Raw genomic sequence first — 16,121 nt, 5'->3', positions numbered from 1 at the left:
GAAACTTACATAAGGAGGGTCTCTCCATTACTTTCACTCCAATTGAGACAAGTTTTATTAAATAATATGAGAACAGCAGAGCACTTGCTACCTTCTTTGGGCTGTCTTTCATCCCTCAGATTTGTGACTGTGTTAACGGGAACATTCGGGAAAGGCATACACAAAGGCAAGTGGATATGAGCACCCATCCTTCAGAAACCTGAACTGGAACTATCCACAGAACACTCTCGAAAAACCCAAAGGGCTCAAAGCCAGAGGCAGTGTGCTGTTGACACAGGCTCAGATAGATTTGGCTTTGTTACATCAGCTTTTCTTCATATTTCCTAATGTCATTCTGTAAAGGCTGTTGTGTACGCTTATCGTTGGAATTAACTAAAGCCCTTGTGGGTGGTAGGGAGGTGGAGGTGGGGGTGTTGCTTTTACCAGCAATGCCTGGCTTTGAAAAGGCTGCCTTTCTGGAACATTGCACATAAAAGCGTTTTCACTTGGACGTGACAGGGAACATATTCTCCAAAGATACTTTCAGCTAGTTCCAAAAGGTACATTTCTGTCCTGCAGACTTTATCTTGACTGTTTTCAATGAAGAATTTGCCAAATAATGGTGAAAAGGAAAAGATTAAAGTGTTGGTCTAATCCACCATAGTGTTTTCTCTATATTCTTTTTATTTCCAGGGAAATGCAAGACTTTAAATAATGATAACTTTCCATTCGTTGAAGCTTACTGCTTAAAGTTCCTTCAAAATATTAGTGCCAACTGGAAGGACTTTCTTCTCCACATCTGAGTATATTGCAATAACTAGAAAAATGTAATTCTTTATCTAATCATTGCTGTTCTAATCTGCAGAGACCTTGTCCTTTGAGGACAGTTCTTTGAGGATACAGTAGGATGTTAAAATTGTACAGAACTTGTTCCTGCATTAGAAGTTATCCTCACCCCCTTCTTACTCTTTAAACAGTCACTGAAAGAGCAATAAGAAGGTGCTTTCAGCTGCATCTAGATTCATTTCTTCTCTGAGATAAGGCCTTTGGTCTATGCAAACATCTCCCAAAATTCTACAACACAGATATCAGGCAAAAATGGCTTCTGCACTAGATATATGTTCACTTACATGTGCTTACTTATGTGGCAAAAAATATTTTTCAGTGTATTTTGACTCCCACTAAAACTATATAAGGTGGTGGGAGAGAGTGAACTGGATTCCTTTCATGTGTTACACTTTCTCAGATACAGGTGTTATAGTTACTTCTGTGCAAATCCAGTCAGGTAATTACTCATTAGCTATCAAAGACAGAAGTAGCCTAATTCCTGAGAACTATTTGACTTTGCAGCACTAGCAGTCAAGAAAAAGATCTTATCTGATAAGCTTGAATCTACCAAAGAAAGTTCCAGTTGAGTCAGACCTGGTAGTGGTGGCCAAAGCAGAGAAGAATGGTAATTCTTCCCCTGGTTTATTTTAAGAGGGAACATTGTGGAAACCAGTTTTCAAAAGACAAAACATCTTCCATTTACAGATTATCTTTGCTGATATAGACATTTCTGAGAGACAAGGCTGAATCCTGAGGTCTTGGTACAAATCACCCATTGGCTTTGTGAATTATTACTGTTCTTTCTCTAAAAATTATCTCATTTAAGATTCTTGGAAGAGCCTCGTAAATGCACCAGAATAAACTGCTGCTATATGTCTTTTTTCCGACTGTGACAAAATAAGACTATGTTGATGATGGCTGTCTTGTTTGATGGCAATGTTTCTTGCAAAGCATATTCTAAAACAGAGTAAGTATAATTCTAAGTGTATTACTTTCACAGGGACCATAAGCAGGCACTAAACTCCATTTTACTCTTTATTGTACAAACAAATAGACCAAGCATCAGTGAGCTTTTGATGCAATTTTTACAGAATAAACAGAAAAAGCATGTGTAGAGATCAAGGCAACAACTGAGACAAATGCACAGAATAGTAATCATAGTAGCACTATCAGAGATAAATTTAAGGCAGTACAAATTAAGCAGCCATTAATGATACAATATAGAGCACAATACAAATATAACCAGGCCTCTTTTCTTAAGCAAGAGTATAAACGTGTTACACTTTTATTCTATTTGTAGAGTGTAGTCCTCAACTGCTGATAAAACAATACACTGCAATAAGATAATTCCTTTCACCGCTGTGCCCCACTTTTAATGGTCCACAGCTAGGTCTGTGTTGGTTGGCTCCATCCCTGGCCATGGATAAGAGCCAAAGTTCTCATTTGTTATCACAGATGGGGCTGTGGGACTTTGTTCCCACCACAGACAAACAACTGCTTCTCAGTGGGTTGGTACTTGAGTTTTATATACACGTATCTTCTGAAGAGATCCATGTATTGCTCTAGCATTGGCGAGATTGGGGGGCAGGAGGGGTGTTTCATTTTAACCAGTGTTAGCACCAGCCTCTTTATCACAAGTCTAGGTAGACCAGGACTGAAAATTTATGTGTCTGGTGCTACTGCTGGTAGTACCTGTGGATCTGAAAAGGGGCAACCAGGACAGACACTTCACAAAGGTGTTTGTAAAAGGAGGGGGCAGGAGACAAAAGCGTTGGGGGTTTTGTTTGCTTAGTTTATAAATAGTCAGCTTGATAATGTTCAAAAGTAAAAGAATACATCAGTTTTGCAAGATCTTATTAAGCTCTCTGCTTTCCATTGAGTCTAAGGACTGGCCATGAGGTCTAGGTGGCTCTGCTAGGCGGGTGATGGCTCTGTGCTAGATCTCCACCCTAAACCAATGTAGGTGACACCATTAAAGCTCTTCTGAGATCAGTGGCAGAAGTTATGGATCTGCTGTTGCTGGACCACTCCTGCACACAAGCCCACAGCACTGATTCTGTTATGATGAAGTGGTGTATTTGGTTTATGTGGCAAGGTTTTGGTAGTAGAGGGCTGCAGCATTGGCCTCTGAGAGAAGAGACAAGGGCTGCCTCCACCAGACACAGCTGGTTCCAGCCAGTCCCAAAACAGACCCACCACAAGGCACAGCTGAGCCCATCAGCAGCGCTGGTGGCACCTCAGTGCTGACATATTTAAGAAAGGGTAAAAAACACGGTGCATCTATTGTGAGAGAGAGGAGTGAGAAAGATATGAGAGAAACAGCCCTGTAGACACCAAGACTGGTGGAGAAGAAGGGGAGGAGGTGCTCCAGGCACCAGAACAAGAGATTCCCCTGAAGCCTATGGAGAAGACCGTGGTGGAGCTGGTTGTCCCCCTGCAGCCCATGGAAGACAACACTGGAGCAGCTATACAACCTGCAGCCATGCTAAAACAGGTAGGACATGCCCTGAGGGGAGCTGCAGCCTATGGAGAGCCCACACAGGAGCAGTCTGTCCCTGAAGGGCTGTACCCCATGAAAATGACACATGCTGGAGCAGTTCTTGAAGGGTTGGAGAGCAATCTTAGAGCTGCAGCTGTAATCTCTTCTGGAGGCAAAGTCAGCACAACATCAAACCCCAGACTTCTAAAGGAGCAGTACGGGCTAAAAATGAAAATTTGTACACCTCTTTGTTGCAGAAAATCCTTGCTTGCATCTGCCTTTCCTTTATAGCAAGTGAAAAACTGCTTTACTGCTTAAATATAACTTGGGCATGGTTCCCTACCTTGTTAAAGTACAAAAGTCTTTTCCTATAGCTGTGCTTTACAATGACTATACATGAAGTCCCCATATTATGTATATGGAAATATTTCCACAGGCTGTCAATGTGCAGCTTATGGAAAAGGTTCAGGCTATGAAATTGATCTGGATGACCCAGCAGGTTGGACACAAAAAAGAAAACAGTAAACAAATTACAAGTGCTATCTATTGAAAAAGAGTCATGAACACCACAAATGACACTAATGGAAATATAACTGGCCTATCAACTTACTCTAACCCCCTGTCTATTTAGAAATACAAAATAACCCTATTTAACTATTATTTAACAAAAAATGAGCTACATGAACCAGTCTGAGTCTTCTAGTTAGTGTAATCATGATCAATGTTATTTTTCTCATTCTTGTCATACGAACTATAAGATCACTTAAGGATAAGGTTCATTATTTTTCATTTCAGCTACTTCAGTTACAATGTGTTCTTAAGTAGCTAAAATCTGCTCAGGAATGTCTGAAGAAGGTAAAGGACATCTGCAGAAGCAGGCTTTGTTTCCACTTCTGTACCTATTTCTATAGGGCTCAGCAGTGTTGGCACCAGGGCTGTTCTGTGGTTCCAGTCCCACAAGGACTGGGTGTACCAATGATAGAAATGACTGAGCCTGGACCTGCCACACTGCTGTGAATGTGTCAGATGAGCTGGGTTCTGGGGAGCTTTTCAAGCATACCACACTTAGAGACAGATTTCATGTGCTCAGCATCAAGTTCTTTGCATCCTGGCACATGTGGCCAAAATGGCCAGAGAAGTCAGAATCCAGAGTCTTGTACATCTTAAGAATCTTCTTCTTTTCTGATGCTGAAGTGGGATCTGAGCCCCCTCAAAGCTGGTGATGTACCAACTATGTCCCCTAGGTAAGCTCTTCAGAACAGACTCTCATAATGTTTGGGCTTGTGAGCTGTGGTGGGCTCTGCAGTCAGTTGAGGTCTTTTTCAAATGTACCTTCCTCACCAGCATTCTTCTGCTTAAAAATGCCTTAAAAGTTTCTTCAATTTACCAGTGCATTGGAATCCTATGATTCTTCCACAAAAGTATGTCAGGAAAGAAATAATTTTAAAGAACGACAAACAAACCAGCAAGTATGGCATGGCGCATGTAGGACTGAATAAGGAACATTCCCTAGGGTGAAAGGTTCATGTGACTGTTTTCTGCCTCTCAACCATCAGTAATGGAGGATCTCCAAAAGAGTACTGCCTATTCCTCTGGATTTCGGGTCTAGGCAAGGACAAAGCAGCAATTCACAGGATTTCTGAACAGAATGGAGAGCTTCCCTATGTTACAGAATTTATAATTACAGGATACTCTCTAGGGATGACTGCTACAGCTGAAAAAAAAGGTATGAAACCTCCAGATTGAAGGATCCTATCCACTAACACCTCATATGTATGCTTTTAAGCTGTTTCTAGTCATTTACAACAAAGATCTGAAAAATCCTCCCCATGGTGTTTGCACTGTGACATAGGAATGATTCATATGGCATTAGTGACATACTGACATACATTGTGGCATATGTTGTGAAAACATATGAGTTGCATCCTCCACTAATGAGCAAAAGGGTGGACAGGCGTGGAAGAACATGCATCTCCAGGCACGATGGATGCCTTCTCTTACCTGAGTGCTTGCGTTTCTGGCAGATGCTTCTCTGAGTCTGTGGCATCTTTTTGAGATTTTCAAACCTCTTTTCTGCCCTTCCCCTCTGCTCTGATCCTTCTGTGAAGGAGCTTGCCAAGGAGGTTACTGTGGCTCCCCATGGTGTGTGTCGGTGGGCTCACTCCTCTCCCCAGTGCCCAGGGGATGGGGACGCCACTCTTCCCTGCTCTGTTCTTCCTCTGATAATTTTCTGTCTCTTCTATTCTCTCCACTGTGCTTCCCTATATCTCCATGTCCCTCTTTTCAGAGGCCAGAGTGTGTTGCTGCCTCCCAGGCAGCTGCTTTCCCTTTGGGGGATAGAAAGGGGGGAGAGGGGTGCAGCAAGGAGAGAGAGGGTGTAGGTGAGGCAGCCACAGGACATACGGCATCAGGCAGGATGGAGTGAGGGCTTTGTCCACACGCAGAGCACCAAAATTCAAAGCTGTCTTTGCAAAACAAGGCCCTAAACACCACCCACAAGCTGAATACTGTCATACCCCGAAAAGGATTTTCAGTATCTCTGTGTGTACGCAGAAGTATCTATAATTTCTCAGCAGCCCAAAAGTAAAAGATGAGAACACTTAAGAAAACCTGAAAAGTGGAGCTGAAATAAAAAATGCAAAACAGTGGGAAATTAAAACTTTCAACTGGTGCTTGTACAATTTCTGTGTGAATATTATTTTCTGAAGCAGGCTTTTCAGAACACACTCTGTATTTCTGTATGGGCTGAGACTGTGATTCTCATTTTTGTTGGTGTTCTGTGTTTGGACTTCCTAACATTAAGAAATACACATAAGTCACACATCTGGCATATAATAGGTTCACTGTTGTTAATTGACAAATTCCATTTGTTTAAAGCTATGTTTTTTCATGAGGCAAAAGGAAGCAAAGTTTGCATTTTTAAAATTAGATTTCGGACAATGTTTGATCAATAGGCATGTCCAGAAAATGTATAATAATTTGCATCTGTGTTGAACACTTGACTGCTCCGTCTCTCATTGTGAATCTCTCATAGATATATATGTTTAATTTTGTTGTCTGATGTTTTCCCCAGCTCTAGTGTCGTCTGGTTTCCAAAACATCATTTTTTACATGAAAAACAGAGAGAGAGATGACTGGGAATGTTTTTCAGAAGTGGAATTCATTTTTTCTCTACCAAGTCTTTTACTTCACAGGTTTGTTTGTTTGTTTGCCACAACATATCTTCATGCAGCTAGAGTTTGCCTACTGTGATGAAGAACACCCCAGAAAAGCTTGAGACTCTTTTGTATCCATAGGCCAACCACTCTGTTGGAGTGATCTCACCTATGCTTCCTGTTATTTTATTGCCAATCTTCCAAGCTGAGGTTTTCAAAGCATCGGAGAATTGACAAACATGGCATTTGAAAGAAGATGACAGAATATCAAGTGCACTAACTTTTCATCAAGTAGGTTTCCTGCAGTAATCATTCTTGAACCCAAAGAGGCCTATTACTGAAAACATCCATCACTAGAAAACCCTCAGCTTCAATGTAACAACTAAATAGTCATTCCAACTTTTTGTCTAGATTTTGCAGGGGTGTGCTTGCTCTATTGTTACTTCATCATTTCTGGCTGATTGAAAACTCATCTCCATCCTCTTCACTCTCTGAGAATGATGGGAAATTTGTCTACTTTAGAAACTCCTGCCACTTTCTCAAACTTCCTCTTTTTTTACCTGTTGCCCGCTTGCCGCCCTTCCCTGGTTTCAAGCTGTTGTTCCCGCTGTTCCGCTCATGTCCTACTGACTCAGCTGTGTGCTGTTTGTATGGTTCCTGCTTTTAAAATCACTTTTCTCAGCCCATCAGCTACACTGCCTTCTGTTGTCTAGTCCCTTCTCACAAACCTGTTTGACAGTTCAGCCTTTTGGACAATTAAGCACATTAGGGCCATCCAGCCTCACTCATTCCTTGATTCTGGGCTTCCCTCAGCTCACTGCTGAATTTCCTCCTCCTCCTGTTTTTCTAGTCTAAAAGCTTTGAACAGGGACTACCTATAAATATATGATTAAATGTCCATGTAACTAATATCTGCCAATACAAGGGGGACTGGACCATGCTGAGCATTAGGAGGTTTTCCACTCTACTGTCCTGTCAGAGAGTCACAGCAACGTACAGCCTGTTTCAAAGTCAAGCAGAGTCAGAAGAAGTCACATGGATTTCGGTGAGCTTTTGGGCTAGATGGTATCTGAGGTGTGATGTGTCATTGTAAGATGATGAAGTAATAGATCTGTATATGTAAAACATTGATTAAGTTACCTGTCATTTTATAACTCTGCAAACTCATGAACAGAAAAAGCATAATGTACGTGGGTTCTTGATATGTCACTGTCAGGGAAAACTGGAAGGAACAGGTTTACATGTAGCAGGTACAGTGCAGGCTTAAGTGTTTGACAAAGTCTTTCCAAAGTCACTCTGAAGTGGGACTTAAAACACCAGCAGTAAATACGCTTTTACACAGGACTAAGCAACTAAAATATTCTGTTAATTGATCTACATCTAAATTAGTGCATAAAAACTTTGGTTTTCTTCTTTTTCCCTGGAGAAACTCAGAGAATAACATCAAGATCTGAAGAACGAAGCTTTCACAGCTTAAGTAAGAGGCCCCCTCTCTTAGGTTTTTTAAATTTAACTTTTCAGGAACTACTTATATTTTATTGAAAGAGAAAAATCATTACTGGGAGCTGTAGCAGTGCAAAAGCATACTGAGGAGTTGATGAGATGGTAACCACAAGAGTGACTTTCAAGTGGCTCACCACACTTTGCAATCCTGAGAGGCTGAGTGCATGTCACTACCCTTGTCGGCAGTGCAGTTCATGGGTTGGTGGCTTTTGTCTTGCTTTACGAAGAAACACTTGTCCCTGTTTCCTCTAATGTGAGCTGTAGATATAATTCCCATAGGCCAATTCAGTCTTGTTACTGTAGTTTGCTTTTGCCATTTCTGCTTTTACTTTTAATTGTTTACCAAGGAACCTAAGCAATCTGCTCTCATTTAGGCAAGGATCAGAAAACTGCTGTATGTAATATCCATGGTGCTTTTGACTGTAGAAAAAAACATGTCAGCTGAATGTCCTTCAGAATTATCAGTAAAAAGAAAGTTAATAATATTGGTACAAATAGTTTCCTTCAGCCATCAGACCTCTGAAATGCAGTAGCACACATAGTGTCTGTTTCACATTATCTGCTAGTACAGGTCGACCTCACTGCACTGGCCACATTCAATAGGTATTTGCAAGTCTTCTGCAAGCTCTGGGTTAAGTTGCCAGCTATCAGACAGTCTCAAATATTTAGAAAGGTAGGAAACAGCTATGGGTAATACTAAAAGAAAAACAGAAAAAACAGTGTGAAAAGCCTGTGAAACATATAGAGAGTTGTCACTTGGACAGTTTAATTTTGCTTCTTTTGTGACACACTGTTAATCAGGTGGGGGGGAGGGGGGAGGGAGAAAAAAGAAAATGGCAACAAAGGGGATGACTGCCATTCAGCTATATATCTTACCAAGAGAGAAGAATATGGGAGGATTCAGCAAAAAGGGAAACCCATGTGAGCTGGACCATAAGAAAAGGAGTAAAGTTAGAACTGGAGGATAGGGAAAGAAATACAAAGAGAAGAGACAGGTGGGGAGTCAAGAAAGAGAGAATGGTGAGAGGGAGAAACAGAAGGAGATAAAAGAAATTAAGGGAGAGAAAATAAGCAGGGAGTCAGAATGGAGAAAGAAAGAGGTGAGTGGAAGAAACAAAGTGGTTGGAGTTACAGAAAGTTTGAAGAATGAGTAAGAGCATTAAATTATTAGGACCGGGATGATGAAGTGGAAATAAAAATCAGAGAAGAAAGTATAAAGATATTAAATAATTCAAAACCCAGGAAAACAAATGCAAGCTCCAATGACACAAATGGATTTTTTTCCTATGCATTAATCTTCTTGCTGTGGTTATATTTCCCTGTGAGGAAAAAAAATGACAAAAGGATAGCAGATGGCCCATATCAAGAAAACCTTGGGCCAATCCTGGCCTACACAAAGCCGGAGAGAAATATTCAATCTCTTGCTATGGACAATTCATAGGTCCAGTTCTCAGTCCTTTTAAGAAGGCCAGAAGGAGCTGCTTATCTCAGGGTATCAGGGGCATCTTTCTAAATGGGTAACTGGGAAATACAGTGAAACAATTCTGTCTGGATGCCCTGCCGTTCATTTGGGAGAGAATTTGGTTCAGGTCAGTTAAAGCTTTTCTTTGGCATACTTCAACAATCTATTAAAACTGCCACTATAACTATCTTGTATCTTGCACACTAGTGAAAAAGACTGGATTTTGCATTTTGAACAGTTTATTTTGATAATTTTGAAACTTTTCCAAACATTCTCAAGCTCAGGAATTTTTGGAAAGTAATGGTTTCCTAGCACCAATTTTTGTTTTAAGAAATTAGCAGTTTAGGGGAGAAAAAGGTGTGTTGACTAATTCCTGGATCTCTGTACTTAAGGAACACTGGTTCCTTCAAAAAATCTAATGTGATTTGCAGATGTAGAAGCCTATTATCACTGTTTAAAAGCTAAGGCATTGCAACCAAATCCTTTTTGTACTTCATGAGTAATGATCCTTGCTACTTACTCTGGTTAATATGAGAAAGCCATAAATAAGTTTATTAATAATCAAATAATCTCTGTTAACAAAGCTTATCTAATTGTGATTTTCAGTAATGGGAAATATAGATTTAAGCCCTTTGGAAATACCTTTGCAAATAGATGAAAGGATGCTGGATACATTCATTCTCAATCAGAATCATGCCAAATGTCTTGGCTCATCACCACATTCAAAGGCTATGCTGAATGTTGCACAGAAAATGGACCTCTGAGTTTCTTTAAAGGCTTTATAAAATTTGTATGGGAAACCATCCAAGCCAGATGCTTTTCTATTATTTAGTGAATTAACGATCTCCTCAACCAATGTTTTTTCTAAGACATCCCTTTATGTCTGTAGGCATGTGCAGCGTTTGAAGGATATTAAGGAGTCCATTACATTTTTTTATGTGAATCAGAGTAGTCATTCTCTGGGTGTATATCATCACAGACCTGCCTACAGGCTTTATCTTTGTGCTTGCTTAAAGATAGTTCCCTTTAACTTAAATGGAACCTATTTTATTATTATTGCTTCATTTTCTAAATATACTTTCCAGATATTTTTCCTTGCCTATTCTCCATTTTCCAGTGCTGTTCCCTTAAATGCTAACTTACAGCATACTCTGCATTGGGACTGGAGATAATTTTTATCTGTAAAAGCTATAAAATGGAAGATTCTTTCCTCCACTGCAACAATGCATCCTGAGGTTTGATTTTTCACAAATCATAATCTGAGATGGATCAATAATAGTTGGCATTTCTAAAACAACTTGCATTTCAGGAACTAAAAGCACTTAAAAAAAACATTACCAGAGCCTAAGAATGCCCTGTAAAACTTTAGTAATTCTGTGGTGTGTTATTTCTCCCACTTGCTGGGCTACACAAACACAATACTTTGGAGCAGAAAGTACCACTGACAGCTCCTCATACTTTGGCTGCAGTACTAGGATGGAAGCAGAAGATGCTGACATGTTTGTCAATAGTCCATGCACAACACCTAAGAAGGGGCCTGAAGAGTTCGTTGGTGGGACTTATGGGGAGAAGGGGTTGCCAGGATCAGGTGCAGGAGCTGAGGGGTTTGTATCAGGGTTATTATAAAACAGTAGCAGAGTAAGGGAAAACAGTTGTAGAAAAAAAGCCTGCCATTTGTTAAACAATATTATTTCAGCAAAATCCTTTAATTAAACCTTCCTCATTATGTCTGTAGTACACCGACACAATATCTATGTTGTTTTCTGATGCCCAGCTCCTTTTGCTTATTTTCTTTAGCTGGAACTTTAAGTTACTTGATACTTCTAATCAGCTACTTGAGCTCCAAAGGTTATTCTGACTAACTGTGCTATGTGTCATTGCAAAATATTTCCTTGGGAGCTTTCAAATGAGAGCTGATCCACTGATAAAAAAAATGGCATGATTGAGGAAAAAAAAACAGTTGGGAGGAGAAAAAACACATTTTTTTCTGTTTTTAGTTTAGCTCCTTGACTTGAAAACAGAGGCTGAAAATATGAGTAACTGGGCCCACAGACCCCATAAACAAAAGTCCTTTTTTGAGGGGCTGAGAGACTTGGGAGATCCAGCTTAAGTCATTTATTTTTTCATGGTCAGATTTCTTTACCCTGGATAATTTCACAGATCTAGACTAGAAAGCAACTGAAGACCCATGTCAGCCCTATGTATGGCAAATGAAAGAAATGGTCTTGACAATGGGGGTGATTATGTCCTGAAATAGGTTTACTGCTTAGTTCATTTGCATTGCTTTTGAACACTTATGTTTGCTGAGCTGAACTTGGTGATTATATTCAGGAATTCCACACTTCTGCACCCAAACATTTTTGCTTCACCCTAATGCAAACTATCCATTACCTTCTGTAGCTGAGGTTTCTTGGCAATAATTTCTGCAGCCCTTACACTGAACTTATTTTTTCCTGGTGAGCTTACTTGCTTTTGGTACTCATGTGCTCCTGCAGCAAGGCTGCAGGATGCCCTTCACACAGATCAAAGAGCAAATCTCCAATCATTTCCTGAGGATCCAGTGTTTATACACTCACTCATACTCTAAATAAGCTCCAGTACCAATACTGACTTTGTTCACACTGCGTTATGAGAACTGTAAGACTGAGAGCTTGTCCTTTGTGTATGTGTTCATTTGTCAAACAAGCATTCTGGCTGAACTATAAATGTTTTGAAGCAATCATAGTGCACGGGCAGCTCTAATAAACTAGCAAACTGAGGTGGGACTGAGAAATATAGGGATTATTAAACAAATAGCATTCCCTCCCTAAACAAAGGGGAAGTTACCTCTTTAAAATACTTCACTGCCTAGGAAAATTCCAGCTTTTGATCAGTCTTTGTCCAGTGAAATCCGTTTAATAACAAGCTGGTCAAGCCTCTCTTTGCATGTTGTTGCTGCCTATTCCAAATGGCCGACTGCCAGCAGTTTTGCTGAGAGTGGGAGCTATCTGATATTCCAGCACAGAGAAAGGGAGCAAGAGCATCAGCAGGATGCAGCAGATCAGAGAACTGAATGGCATGCAGAGCACAGCCTGTATTTTCTGTGCCGTTTGTGAGACAGCACAAGTTGTACAAAAACATGATTTGGTTGGTAACCAGCTTTTGTGCAACAGACTGTTTTTTAAGCTCTAAAAATGTAAAAGATGTGCTTATTATTTACAGCTTGTTAAATAAGGGCTTGAATGGCTCCAATATGAGTCAAACTGTCCTTCAAGACAGGAGTGAAAGAGAAGGTCCTTACAGATCTTTCTGATGAGGGACTACGACATGCCAGAATACTTCATGCTATATGTTAGCCCCATGTTTGCACTTTTCCCAGTACCAGATTTCAGCACAATGTGTTCACAATGCTTCACATTTATTGACCTAGGTGTACTTTCCAAGTTCACTTCTTTTTGCCTGAACAGTAGCAAAACTTTACACCACACAGTATACCTGTGCATACCTTTACTACAGAGTTAAATTGGGCATTTACCATACGGCTGACATAAATCTTCCTGTTCACCAGCTAAAACCTCACTCAGCCTCGCTGTGGCTCTCCAGCTGTGCTAGCTTGCTATCTAGGCCAGATGCTAAACGCTGAGCCAGGTTTGGGGCTCAGCTTCTTAAGTCATCCACTTTGCAGTGAGGTTGCAGCCAGTGTCAGTCAGCTGTGGGTAGGTCTCCAGTGCCTCCCATTTCATGCCCAAAGAAGAAACATGCTCTTTTATGAGCATGGAGGAATCACGGAGTTTATTAAGGCATAGGGACATGTCTGCCTCTACATCTGGGTGACAAACACCAGCCATCACCATGCCAGAGAGGGCTCACTGCTTACACCTGGCTTAGGCTGATCTGCATGGTCAAACTGAAGTAGAAAAAAATCTGCAGTGAGAACACTTCATCTGACATTAAAGACTAGTGTTGCCAAGTGTGCTCTCAGGTTAGGACTTTCCATACAGCTCTGTGTAACAGTAGTGATTTCCTCACTACTCATTTTCTCAGTCCTTTCCACTGCCAGAGAAAACCCTTACAGAAGGAGTCAAGTACCTTGACTCCCCTGCAGTCATTACTTGAAAATTATTGTAATCAACAGTACTAAGGTCTTTGAAAACAACATGCCCCTCTCATACACTCAGATTGCAAGTATTTATGAACAAAACTTAACGATTTCTGGATAATTAACAGAAAAAAGCAGGATTTAAATACAATCACTCAAGGTGAGTAATGTCAGACAGTTTAAAGTTTATGTTTCTCATAATGCATGCTGCTAGTAGTGCACTTAGCTCAGTAATAACAGAGAAATTTCAGCCCTTTAATATCATATATTAATGTGTTTCACGGAATTATTATGATGTGTGTTAACCCCGGTAGGCAGCTAAGTACCACACAGCCGCTCATTCACTTCCCCCCCTGCCCTCTCCATGGTAAGCAAAAAAATTCATGGGTCCTGATAAAAAATGTTCAATAAGTGAAGGAGAAGTGGAAGAAGAAAGAAAGAAAACAAAAAAAAACAAAACAAGTGATGCCAAAGCAATCACTCAGCACGTCCCAAGGGTAGACTGATGCCTAGTCAGTTCCCGAGCAAAACATGGCTCATCTCCCTAAACACCCTCCTCTCTGTCTCATTGCTGAGCATGACATTATATGATGTGGAATATCTCTTCGGTTAGTTCAGCTCATCTGCCTGGTTGTGTCCCCTCCCAACCACTTGCCCACCTCCAGCTTCCTCACTGGGGAGGCAGAGGGAGAAACAGAGGAGGCCTGGCTGCTGTGCAAATGCTGTTCAGCAGTAGCTAAAACATCGATGTGTTATCAGCATTGTTTTGGCCACAAATCTGAAACATAGTACTCTACAAGCTGCTATGAGACGATTAACTCCATCCCTGCCAGACTCAGTACTGTCATTTTTGTCGGTAATCTCCAGCATGTATTTCCTTGACTTGGGTTTCCATAGCCAGAGCCACAGTCCATATTTGAAAGGCAAATATCATCAGCCTTTCCGTGACTAAGAGGAATGGATAGCAGTATAAACCTACTACGGACCCTCCAGAAGTCATGGCACAAGTCTCACTTCAGTAGCCACAAGACCAAGCCCTTGCACAGTAAAATCCATACCATGCTCACATAGGGCCACTAACAGTACCACAAAGGGTGAGGGGTAGGAGTGCACCTAATGAACCACCAGCTGGTCCTGCTCAGCTCAAAAAAATTAAACCAAAATATGCTTTCTGCTGATAACAGCTACTCCAGATTCAGAAAGCACCATGTTGTTCCTTGGAGGAGGTAGACTCCAACTTAAGGCAGGCTTTGCTGATCAGTCTCTAAATAAGCTCTAGGCTGTAGATACATCTACTTTCTGTTTAACCTAGTGTCTCTTTTGAGATGACCCCAAGCTGGCAATGTCAGCACACTTTATCAGTCATGTCCGCAGGTGTTTTCCAAGCAAGAGAAAAACACAGTTGCTGACTGGAGGCCCTGCACAGCTGTGGGTGGAAGAGCATGCTGAGATGTGGTAATGCTTTCCCATGGGAACCAGTGGATAAGTATGGTAGCAAGGAAGGGCCATGGTGGCATGAACTCTTGAGGTGCTGTAGAAGGGCATTCAAGGATGGAAATTTTTGTGTGAAGGTACTAACCTGTATCCTTGCTGTACTTCTCACTGGTCAGACTGGTGATCCACAGGAGATATTCATTTAGCTTATACCCTGATGTGTGTGGCAGTTTCAGTTCACTTACTCTTTTGAGAGTGGATATAGCAATGCTAGTAGTGAGTTTGTCTAATTTTGTTTTCTTTTGTTATATTTTTATAGAAAATTGTGTTAATTTTAGTGGTAGGGGGATAATCTGGGGAGTTTTGGAAGTGAAATCTGGAATTACAGACAAGGAGATGGCATTAATAATAAAACCTGTTCAGTCACTGAAGCAATGCAATACAGGAGAATTCAAGCTCTAGAAATGGATGCTGGGGTAACAAATAATAATAGTAATAATAATTACAGTACAAGAACTTTTGACTACATACATCTTAAGCAATGGTTTGATTTATGTGTCTGCATGAGTTAACAGGACATAAATCTGTAAGAGGGTGGCATAATTTTCTATTCAAATTATTGTATTTGTGTCCATATGTTGTGTTGAAAGAAGCATGGTTCAACAAAGGAAAAAAAAATATGGCCCAGCTTAAATATCACTTTCAGATTCACTGGAATAAATCTTGGGCTTCAATTATTTTATCTGACTGCCAGGTGGGTGCTTGTAGGCACTTTGGGGCTTGGTTATTCTTCTTAATTAATGAACAAACATGTTAAAGGCAGAAGGGAGAGGATAATTTCAATGTTTCTGTTGATGTAAAAAGCTAACAGTTCATGACAGGAAAAAATGGGAGTCTGATTTCTTGACTACATCTAAATGAACACAAATCACTTAAGATTAGGCCATCAAACACTATATAAGGTGCCCGTACTTTATACTTATGAACAACATTGTTGTTTGTATGATAAAAGGCATGTTTTCTAAAAGCAAGTATAAGTATAATAAAGGTGTTCAATTTTGCAAAACAAATTGCTAACATTAACCATGCCAAATGTACAAGTGGTTTCAGATGTTGGAAATTACAATGGGATTTGGGGCTTCAAAATGGCAGAGGGATTTAGCCAGATAACTTCCATTCATTTCAAAGATGGCCGAATGGCTT

Source organism: Buteo buteo, chromosome Z, assembly GCF_964188355.1.
Source record: "Buteo buteo chromosome Z, bButBut1.hap1.1, whole genome shotgun sequence".
In the NCBI taxonomy this organism is placed as follows: domain Eukaryota; kingdom Metazoa; phylum Chordata; class Aves; order Accipitriformes; family Accipitridae; genus Buteo; species Buteo buteo.
Note: the sequence above shows the minus strand (reverse complement) of the source record.